Source organism: Hippopotamus amphibius, chromosome 2, assembly GCF_030028045.1.
Source record: "Hippopotamus amphibius kiboko isolate mHipAmp2 chromosome 2, mHipAmp2.hap2, whole genome shotgun sequence".
In the NCBI taxonomy this organism is placed as follows: domain Eukaryota; kingdom Metazoa; phylum Chordata; class Mammalia; order Artiodactyla; family Hippopotamidae; genus Hippopotamus; species Hippopotamus amphibius.
In genome coordinates, this window is record NC_080187.1 from 153,946,925 (window position 1) to 153,956,716 (window position 9,792).

General features: G+C 34.7%; 1 non-coding gene across 1 annotated transcript; it reads right to left on the reverse strand.

Annotated features, from left to right (window-relative positions):
- Positions 1-580: 580 nt before the first annotated feature.
- TRNAC-GCA (transfer RNA cysteine (anticodon GCA)) lies at positions 581-669 on the reverse strand. Its single transcript is given in 2 exon segments — positions 581-616; positions 633-669. It is a non-coding gene; the product is annotated as a tRNA-Cys (tRNA).
- Positions 670-9,792: the final 9,123 nt, after the last annotated feature.

A 9,792-nucleotide genomic window follows, 5' to 3' on the forward strand; every position in this document is an offset into this window, starting at 1 on the left:
TCCAATCAGCTTGAGTATAAAGCCATCTGAATTTTAAAGTTTTACTGGAAAAGTAGAAATTGAGCTTACAGAAGAGAAAAAATTTTTTGGAAGTTTGACATTAAACTAGAAGACCAAAATTTATCTTGGAGTCAGTCTTACCAAGTTATTATTTTTTATCATTTGAATAATTATAGAGTTTTAGTGTATAGATACAGGAATTTTTCCGAAACTGAAAACAGATGGTGCCTTACACCATAGTCATATGCTAACATCAGAATTACTCAAATGATGAAAGTCAAAGGCCAAAAGCCATTTACTCTAATGATTATTTCTGTATTGATCTACTGTTTGATAATTATGTTTAGATAAAGAAAAAATATAGATAGAACAGAGTCTACATAGATATCCCATGCCTCGCTGCTTGTGTTATGTACTTACAAATTGATACTCATACAGAAATTACAGTGTGAAATTCTAAAGTCACAGATCCTTGAATTAGTCTCATTTCTTTTTTTCCCATATGTAAAGTGTTTTTTTTTTAATTTTTTTATTGGAGTATAGTTGATTTACAATGTTGTGTCACTAAAACATCAACTCCTCCTTCGAGCCAGAATCGAACCAGCGACCTAAGGATGCAATACTGGGAAGTACTGCAGTCCTCTGCTCTCCCAGCTGAGCTACCAAAGGGAATACACTCATTTCTTGATTAGCAACTACATTCCAAAGTTATCTATAAAATTACAGTTTCAAATTAATACAATTTATTTTAAAATGTTCTCTTTGCAAAATTAGTCTCATTTACTTTGATTGCAGCCTGCCAGATGATTTTAGATGTTCTCGTAGGACACTGCACATACACAATATTCAGACTTATTCTACTATATTATGAATTGGAATTTTTGGCCTGTGGTTTCCACTGGGACAGTGGCTCTCTGACAATAAAACTTTGATTGTCTATCATCGTCAGCCCATGATGTAATGTTCATCACATGATAGATGTTAAGTGTTTGTTAGGTATTGAATAAATATAAGTCCAAAAAAACAAAGGCAGATCCAACTGGATTAGAGATCTATATTTTCTTTTTCCAATTTTTTGGAATAATTTTCAAAGTGCTTCATCTTAGCTATTTGATCTTGGCAAAATAACTCCTACCAACAACATAAGTTTATGTTCACTTACCCAAATATTCCAACTAACTTTAGAAATATGAATTCATTTACTTTATGTGCTTAAGAAAAGAAACAAATTGGTGTTTTGAGGATAAGAATTTGATTCTAAGGTAGAAGTGTTGTCTGAAAATAGGCATTATAATTACACAGTATCATTATTACACTGTCATTAGAGATTACTTTAGAATATAATTAACCAGAAAGATGATGCATGAATCATCATTGTAGTTGGTACATTTATACAAAGGAAACAGAAAGTTAATAAGTACTGTAAGTTAATGAGAGTTTCCCTGAATTCCACTGCTCTTTCTCTGACTGATTTAAATTTCAGTTGTCAGGCATCATCTTTTCATTTTGTAGAAATTCTCAGTTTGTGACATTTCTGAATTAAAAAGGAGATGAGAATTTTAGATGATTTAAAGCAATATTTTAAAACATGTTAAATAAACCTTCAATTTCACTTGCTTAAAAGCAAGAATTGTCCCTCTCTTTCTACTGCTTAATATGCATAAAATTTTATAATATTCAATTGATAAGCAGATTGAATGCACAGAGGTTTTTAAATAAAATAAATGCTAATTAATTAAAATTGAAATGTTGAATTGAGTTTAGGAGCAACTAAATAGTAGAATGCAATATGGAGAGCACAATGGCAAATTCAGAAATTATTTGAGTTATTAGATGAATAATGTTGAGAAAGCAGATCCTATAGAGTTGAATGACACTCAATTTATTTCACTCCGTTTCCTCATCTGTAAAGTAGATTAAAAACAAGAATACTTATAAATTACTTTGCAGCTTTAAAAACTGTATTCAATATGTGGGAAAATGAACTCCTATAGTGTTCCAAAGCATAGATTATTAAAAATTAACAAACATTCAAAAAACCTCTAAAAACCCACATTGTCTTTCAAGGAAGAAGGACTCCATTTTGTTTACTCTTTCTCTTTTGTAGAAGTTAAAAAAGTACATTGCTAGAATGAGCGTCCTCATGTATAGAATGCTTTGAACAGGATGTACTTAGTTTAGGGATTGCTTATGGTAACCAAACCCAAGATCTATAGATTAAGGGGGCATAGCTCCCTGACAACTGTCACGTAAACTAGATGACCCTGTAGGTGTAAAATGGACGTGTTTCATGTGCTAAATACTCTCCACTTTGTGAAATGACCTGCAAATCTCATTTAAGATGTCATACGTTAATGCATGTATGTGGAATCTAGAAAAATGATACAGATGAACCTGTTTGCAGGGTAGGAATAGAGACACAGACCTAGAGACTGGATGTGTGGACATGGGGTGGGGGCAGGGAGGGTGGGATGAATCTGGGAGATTGGGATTGATGTATGTGCACTGTCATGTGTAAAACAGATGGTTAGTGGGAACCTGCTGTATAGCGCAGGGAGCTCAGCTCAATGCTCTGTGATGACCTAGATGGGTAGGATGGGGGTGGGGAGGGAGGTCCAAGAGGGAAGGGATATATGTATGTATATAGCTGATTCACTTCATTGTACAGCAGAAACTAACAAAACATTGTAAAGCAACTATACTCCAATTGGAAAAAAAAAGTCATCTTTGACTCTGGGCCGTTGAGAATGATCTGAGGAGCTATGTGTCTTACACCTCTCTCTACTGTGCCTTTTGATTTCTTATATCCTTGAACTTACCATAAAGCTTGATACTGTCAAAGTCTGACTTAACAATTCATAGTTTGTTTTCACTCACACATACTAAAGGAAATTGACATAAAGTATGACTGAAGATATGAATACTATGCAGATCTCCATGATAGGATGAATAGGAATCATTTTCTCTGCATCTGTTAGACCAGTGGAAAGGGAGAGAGCATTCATCCCTGTGGCTGGGATGAAGGCATGTAATTTTCTGATTGTCTGAAGGAGTTTGGCACTGGGAAATCTATGGATACTTTTCACGTATGAGGTGCTGCTGCTTGTGGTTTTGATCCTTGGATGGCATAATCATGCTAACACTGATGGAACTGGGAGAGTATGGGGTGAGCCAGAGCTACTGGTGTGTGATGCATTGCTTCCAATCTATGTGCCTCAGAAGTAGGACCATTTGAAAGACCATCCTTAGACCTAAGTAAGAGTAGCCCTTAACCAGGCTGTATACGTTAGATAACCTCGCTTTGGCCCTCCATGGGCTGAACCCCACTTTAAGATTTGAATTCTAAGGGCCAAGGAAGTTGTCCTTCCTGATTCTCTACCACACATCAGTATTTTCTGCCCGAATGACCTTGAACCCATCTCAAGGGCCTGTGTTGGGTCAGAGACCTATATTTCTGGGTCTGTCCTCCCAAATATGGACTACGTGCAGTGGTGTGCACACCCTGGGGAGTTTATGGGGGCTGTGGAAAAATCATGGACCTTCAAGCTGGCCTGGGTCTCAATAAGGATGAGGCTTATCAATACTCAGAATGGAATTAGATGCGAAAGTAAAAAGGGGAGACCAGCCAGGGACCAGGCACTCGTGGTAGAAGTGAGTAGAGCTACAAACCTCTGAATGTAATATGGGTGCCTATTTACCTTTGTCAAAATTAGGAGAAGGGGGCATATATTAACTTTCTTTTTGAAGATGCAGAGATTTCTTTCATCACCCCTGTTTCCATACATGCATAGCTTCCCTGTTATCACCATCCCCAACCAGAGTGGTACATTTGTTACAGTTGATAAACTTTAATTGATACATCATTATCAAGCCAGAGTCCATAGTTTAAATTAGGATTCAGTCTTGTTGTACATTCTATAGACTTTTGCAAATGTCTAATGACATGTATCCACCATTACAGTACTATACAGAGTGGTTTCAGTGTCCTAAATATTCTATTCTTTCCTTCCAACCTCAACCCATGGCAACTACTGGTTGCTTTACTGTCTCCATCCTTTTGTCTTTCTAGAATGTCATATAGTTGGAATCATACAGTATACAGCCTTTTCTGATTTACTTCTTTCACTTAGCAATACACATTTAAGTTTCCTGCATCTCTTTTCATGGCTTGATAGCTTATTTATTTTCAGTGCTGATAAATATTACATTGTCTAGATGTACTACAGTTTATTTATCCATTCACCTACTGAAGGACATCTTGATTGCTTCCAAGTTTTAGCAATTATGAATAAAGTTGCTATACACATCAGTGTGCAGGTTTGTATGTGCATATAAGTTTTCAACTTCTTTGTGCAGATGCCAAGGAAAATAGGTGCTAGGCTGTATGGTAAAAGTATATTAGTTTTGTAAGAAACTGCCAAACTGTTTTCCAAAGTGGCTATATGTATGTATTTATTCCCACTTTTGTGTAGTATTCCACAATATGAGCGTAATGGGAATTATTCATTTATTCTATATCTGATGAGTTTTGGAGTAGTTTTCAGATGGGGGTATTAAAATATGAGTGTTATGAACATGAAATTTTTGTTTTAAGCACATTAGTTGATTATATTTATAGAAGTAGAATGAAGGGGGTAGAGTATGCATATATTAAGTTTTAGTAGATAGTGATAAATGTTTGTCTAAAATGTTTGTCAAATTAAGTACCCACCACTACCTCCACCACCAGCAACAGTATATGAAAGTTTTCATTAACCCAGGTGCTTCCCAGCACTTGGTGTTACCCATCATTTTTCACTTTAACCATTCTTGTGATTGGTGGTGGTGTATCAATTTGTGGTTTAAATTTACATTTATCTGATGCTTAACATATATTTATTAAGTTTCTAAGTTATGAACTTACTTTTTCTCTTGGGTATTTTCCCACAAAACCCTTTTTGAAGGTGATCGAAAAGGACTTTTGAGTTACATTCAGTTTTAAACACCTTATTCAATCTATATGAACAAGTTAATTGCTATTAAGTACATAAAAGTATAAAAACATAGTGTTGCTAACCAAATTGACATGTAGAATTAGCTAATTGGCAGTTGACTTAGGAAAAGATTATCTTCATATTGACTTCAGGGGGTTGTTTTTAGTGTTAAGAATTTGAAGGATGACAATTCCATTTTTCATTCAAGTCAGAAAGAAAAATATAACAGGAAGTCATATGTTTGAGGGGTCAATATCTTTCTGTTTAAGCCCATATTGAAGTTCAATATTGAGAGACTTAAAAATAAACCTAATTGATCTTTCCCAATTCTGTTTATACATAAAATGTGAGATATATTTATATATATATCAATAACGATGAGTTTGAAAGGGTACTTTTTTGTATAAAAAGATGTAAATTAGCTGATTAATGCCAAAAAGAGGGAAGAAGATGTGAAAAAGAGTTTTTAGATGTAAAGAGATATAAAACTGCGAGTTTAAAACGAAATGGGGCAAATGTGATTGAAAGGATGACTTGACAAAAAAATTATCTGAAGAGAAACACAGTTGATATCAATATGAAAGCCAAATTATAGACGTGCAGTAAAGGGTTAATTCAGTAGGCCTGTGTTACTCAAACCTTGTACATTTCAAGGAAAAGAAGTAGAACTTGATAGAGCTCTGAGCCTTGGGATATTCTCCCTGATAAGAGTGTTTTTGTATGTCTGAGGACTTGGGCCAAGCCTGAGAGTTTATGTTAATAATATGATTAATGGTGAATGCCTGTTTTTTAATGCTTGAGGCTTTGTGCAAAGCTGTATAAGCCTGACCCTTGCACTTACAGTCAAGGAGTCAATCAGTTTGAACATCCAAGAGAACTGTCCAGTATTCTTCCTTGACTGGCAGTACCTGTTGTCATACATTGTTGCTCAGAGAAATAAACACCATCTCTTTGACTCTGTATGTTTGTCCTTGATTACCCCTGATTTCATTCATATGCTTTTTTCCTTTTCTGACCTTAATGAATGTTTTTATGCAGTAATAAACCATAACTGTGAATGTAACAGCTTTTCCGATTTCTGTGAGTGAAGGTGGTCTTGGAGACCCCTAACACTATGTACATCTAACCATTATACTAGCTAAATAACCTACCTATTTTTTCTACCTAAACAACAGACCCATGCATTGAAATATTTTAAAATATTGAATGTGATATAAATGAAAAATAAATTTTATTTATATTAAAATGTATTTAGCATGGTACAACTGAGCAGAAATGTAGGTCCTTTAGAGTTGGTTGGTAGATAATTTTAAAATTAAAATCATATCATTTAATGGTCAAATACAAATAAAATTTTAAAAAAAGGGAGCCATTCTTATACCTGTTGCTTTGATACCTGTAGAAACATCCTTATTGCTACCGATACCTTTTTACTATTGCAAAAGCACCTCAAGGGCTCTGAGAAAGATACTGAAAATGAGTCATTCATGTTAAGGTAGGAAAAATGAGTCATTCATGTTAATATCATCAATAGTTTGATTTTTGATAATTGCTGTGATGAGAAGCAAGTGCTGCACAAAAGTCAATGCTGAACCTCAAATAAGGGTGATAGTGTCCAATCTGATTCCAAAGTTTGAGAAGTCCTATAGTGTCCAAGAATTGCTTGCATACATCCCAGTAATTAATAGATGTTATTTAACAATGATATAAAAATTACTTTTATCGCTATTTGTATTCATTTTTTTTTCAAATGGTTATTAAGTTTTTAGGACTTAAATACTTAAGTAGTTTAGAACTAACCACTCAATAAACGAATGGTTACGTATTTCTTTTGGCTTGAGAGTACTGTGAAATAAAACAGGGCACTAAAGGTGCTGAGAATGGAGAAAGTTAGGGAATGTCTTATTTATGGCATTTTAATAATTGATCCCAGGCTTTCCTTATCTCAGATTTATTGAACCAGCACCCATATTTTATAGAGACTAATCATAAGTTTAATAAGCACTTTAATTCTGATGATTTATAGCTACATTTTCAGAATCATTCTTTGTGATTATTATTTGCCTTGTGATTGACTGTAGATCTTGCAAAGTTCAGTTTAATGATATTGTTCATATTCATTTTATGGTCAATTGATAAAGTGCTTTCTATTAATGTTTTTGTTATTATTTTTATTATTGCATGTATATGGGCATTTTTGCAGCAGTCCCCAAGTTTCAAAGAAACTGTAATCTTAAGACTTCCCATTGGAACCAATTAGCGCTTAAAGTGTTTATCATGAAAACTCTAATTGTTCCTTAATACATGCACTCTCAGTTAAATTTTAATGAGGTTATTTATTTAGTTCTTTTGGCAATAGGCCTTTATATTCTACATGTGCCTTTGATGGGGAATATTAATAAGCTAGTATAAAATAGTTCTGGAAAAAGGCTTCCATATGATTCTTTGATCTATGGAAGTGGTACGATTTTGTCACTCATTAACTTACAAATGTTGAGAGTAAAGGGCACCATTAGCTCTTGCAGGAAGGCTTACTTCTGGCTCAACTGTGGAGAAACAAAAAGATTGAAGAAGAGTGTTGCCTAGAAGTTAGCTATACTGACTAATCATTATAAGAGATGCTATGAGAAAGAAAGTTTATACAATAAAATCATTTGGAGAAAGCAGGATACAGTGTGTTTTCATGATCCATGGTTCATATTTCCATATTAAGTGCTCTGAGTGAGTACTTTTATAGTAAACAGTTGAACATTGTTAAATTCAGTGATTAGCTATCGAACATTTTTTTCAAGATAATACCCATTATCAGTGCAAATAATTAGTGTTCCTAGCAAGATACTTTCAGAAGTGCTATATAAGAAATGTGTTATAATATTCAACAATATTCAATGAGTATTTATTAAATGTCCATTATATATCGGTCACTGTTAGATGCTGACGTCGAGGAGGAAGAAATTTTCCTTTACCTTTTAGGTTCTTATGGCTGGTGTAAAAATTAAATTGACATGAGACAGATTAACAGAAAATCAAACAAGTTTAATACCATGTATACATGGGAGAGACCCAGGAAAATTGAGTAACTTGCCAAAATGGCTGAAAACCTTACTTTGGATACCATCTTTAGCTAAAGGCAAAAGATGTTGGGGGTAGTGGTTTGGGGCTTCAAAGGGGAGGAAGTCAATTGACATGGAGATGGAAAAGCAAATGTTTGGTAAATAAATGTTTGCTGGGCCATACAGAGACAGTGGAATGCAGAGAGGCTTTGCTAAGTTCCTCCCGGTCTACATGCCTAGTTCATACTATTGTTATCCATGGTGAGAGCTCCCTTCCTGGAAGAGGCCCTCTATCTACATTCTTTAGACAGGGGAAAAATCAAAGGTTCTTCCTAAGGTTCTTTTGGACCTTGATTGTTTTTGCTCAAAATAATCAGCATGCCATTTTGGAATGGCAAATTATGCTTTCCTACGCTGGGCATGCAATGATGCAGACAGGTCTACGTCATTTTTATCTTCCTGGAGACAGTCAATTCAGTGAGCTGCTGAAAAAATCATAAGCATGTTTTATTTCCATAGTATGATTTGACATCATGTGCCAGGTGCAAACTGATTCAGTCTGAAGTGACCAGAGAAGTAGAGAATATTCCAGTTTGGAAATATCTTTAGAGACATTGCTTTTAGTTATTTACTTAGTTTCTTTTCCCACCAGAAGGAAAACTATGAAAGCAGAAACAGTGTTTGTTTGCCCTTCAGATGTTGCCCCAGATAATGAGAATGTTGTCTAGAACATTGTAGCTACACAGAAAGCAAAAACAAAAAACAACTTATTGAATAAAAGGAACATGAAAATATTTAGTCAAATTGAGTATAGATTGAAAAAGTTTAGCATAGAGAGAAAGTTAAACTGTACAGCTGAAACCAGCTCTTGATTCATTACCATGTATTATGGACTGAAATTCACATGTTGAGACCCTAATCCCCATTGTGGCTGTGTTTGGAAGCAACTGAGGTTAATTGAAGTCATGAGGGTGGGGCACTGATCCAATAAGATTAGTGTCCATATTAGAGAAGATACCAGATAGCTGATCTATCTCTCTCTGGTGGACAAGCATGGAGAAAAGCCCATGTGATGATATAGTGAGAGAGTGGCCATCTATCTATCAGGAAGAGAGCTCTCACAAGAAATCAGAATTTCTAGTATCTTGATCATAGCTTTCTAGCCTCCAAAACTGAGACAAAATACATTTCTGTTGTTTAAGCCACGCAATCAGTTGTATTTCATTATAGAAGCCCAAACAGACTAAGACACCATGCTTTATTATTTAGTATACAGTCTATGCTAAATGGGGAACCATTTAAATAATTTAAGCCAAAAAGTATTAGAAAATCACTCTGGTTGCAAACTGGAAGATGGTGGTAGGCTATTGTGGTAACGTGTCAGTGAGAGGGTTAATTATATTTAAAGATGTAGATTGACAGAATTTGATATCTACTTACATAACAGAATGAATTCTTATCTTAAATGTGTAGATTAAGTTTATGAAGGTGACATTCAAATTAGGGAAGTCTGAATGACCTAGTGTTGTCATGTTGAGTTTGATGATGTGAGATATTCAATACAGATATCCAAGAAACAGGTGGATACATATGTCTGGAACTTGGAAGGAAGGGTGACCTAGAGATATAGAATTGCCCTTCATTGAGATTTATGTGTGAATTCAAGCCTGGGGAGAATTTATAAAAGGTGTGGAGAAGACCTAGAAGAGAGGCCTAAGGAATAACACAATTTAAAAGATTAGAAGTGACAAAGAGCTTGCAATGAA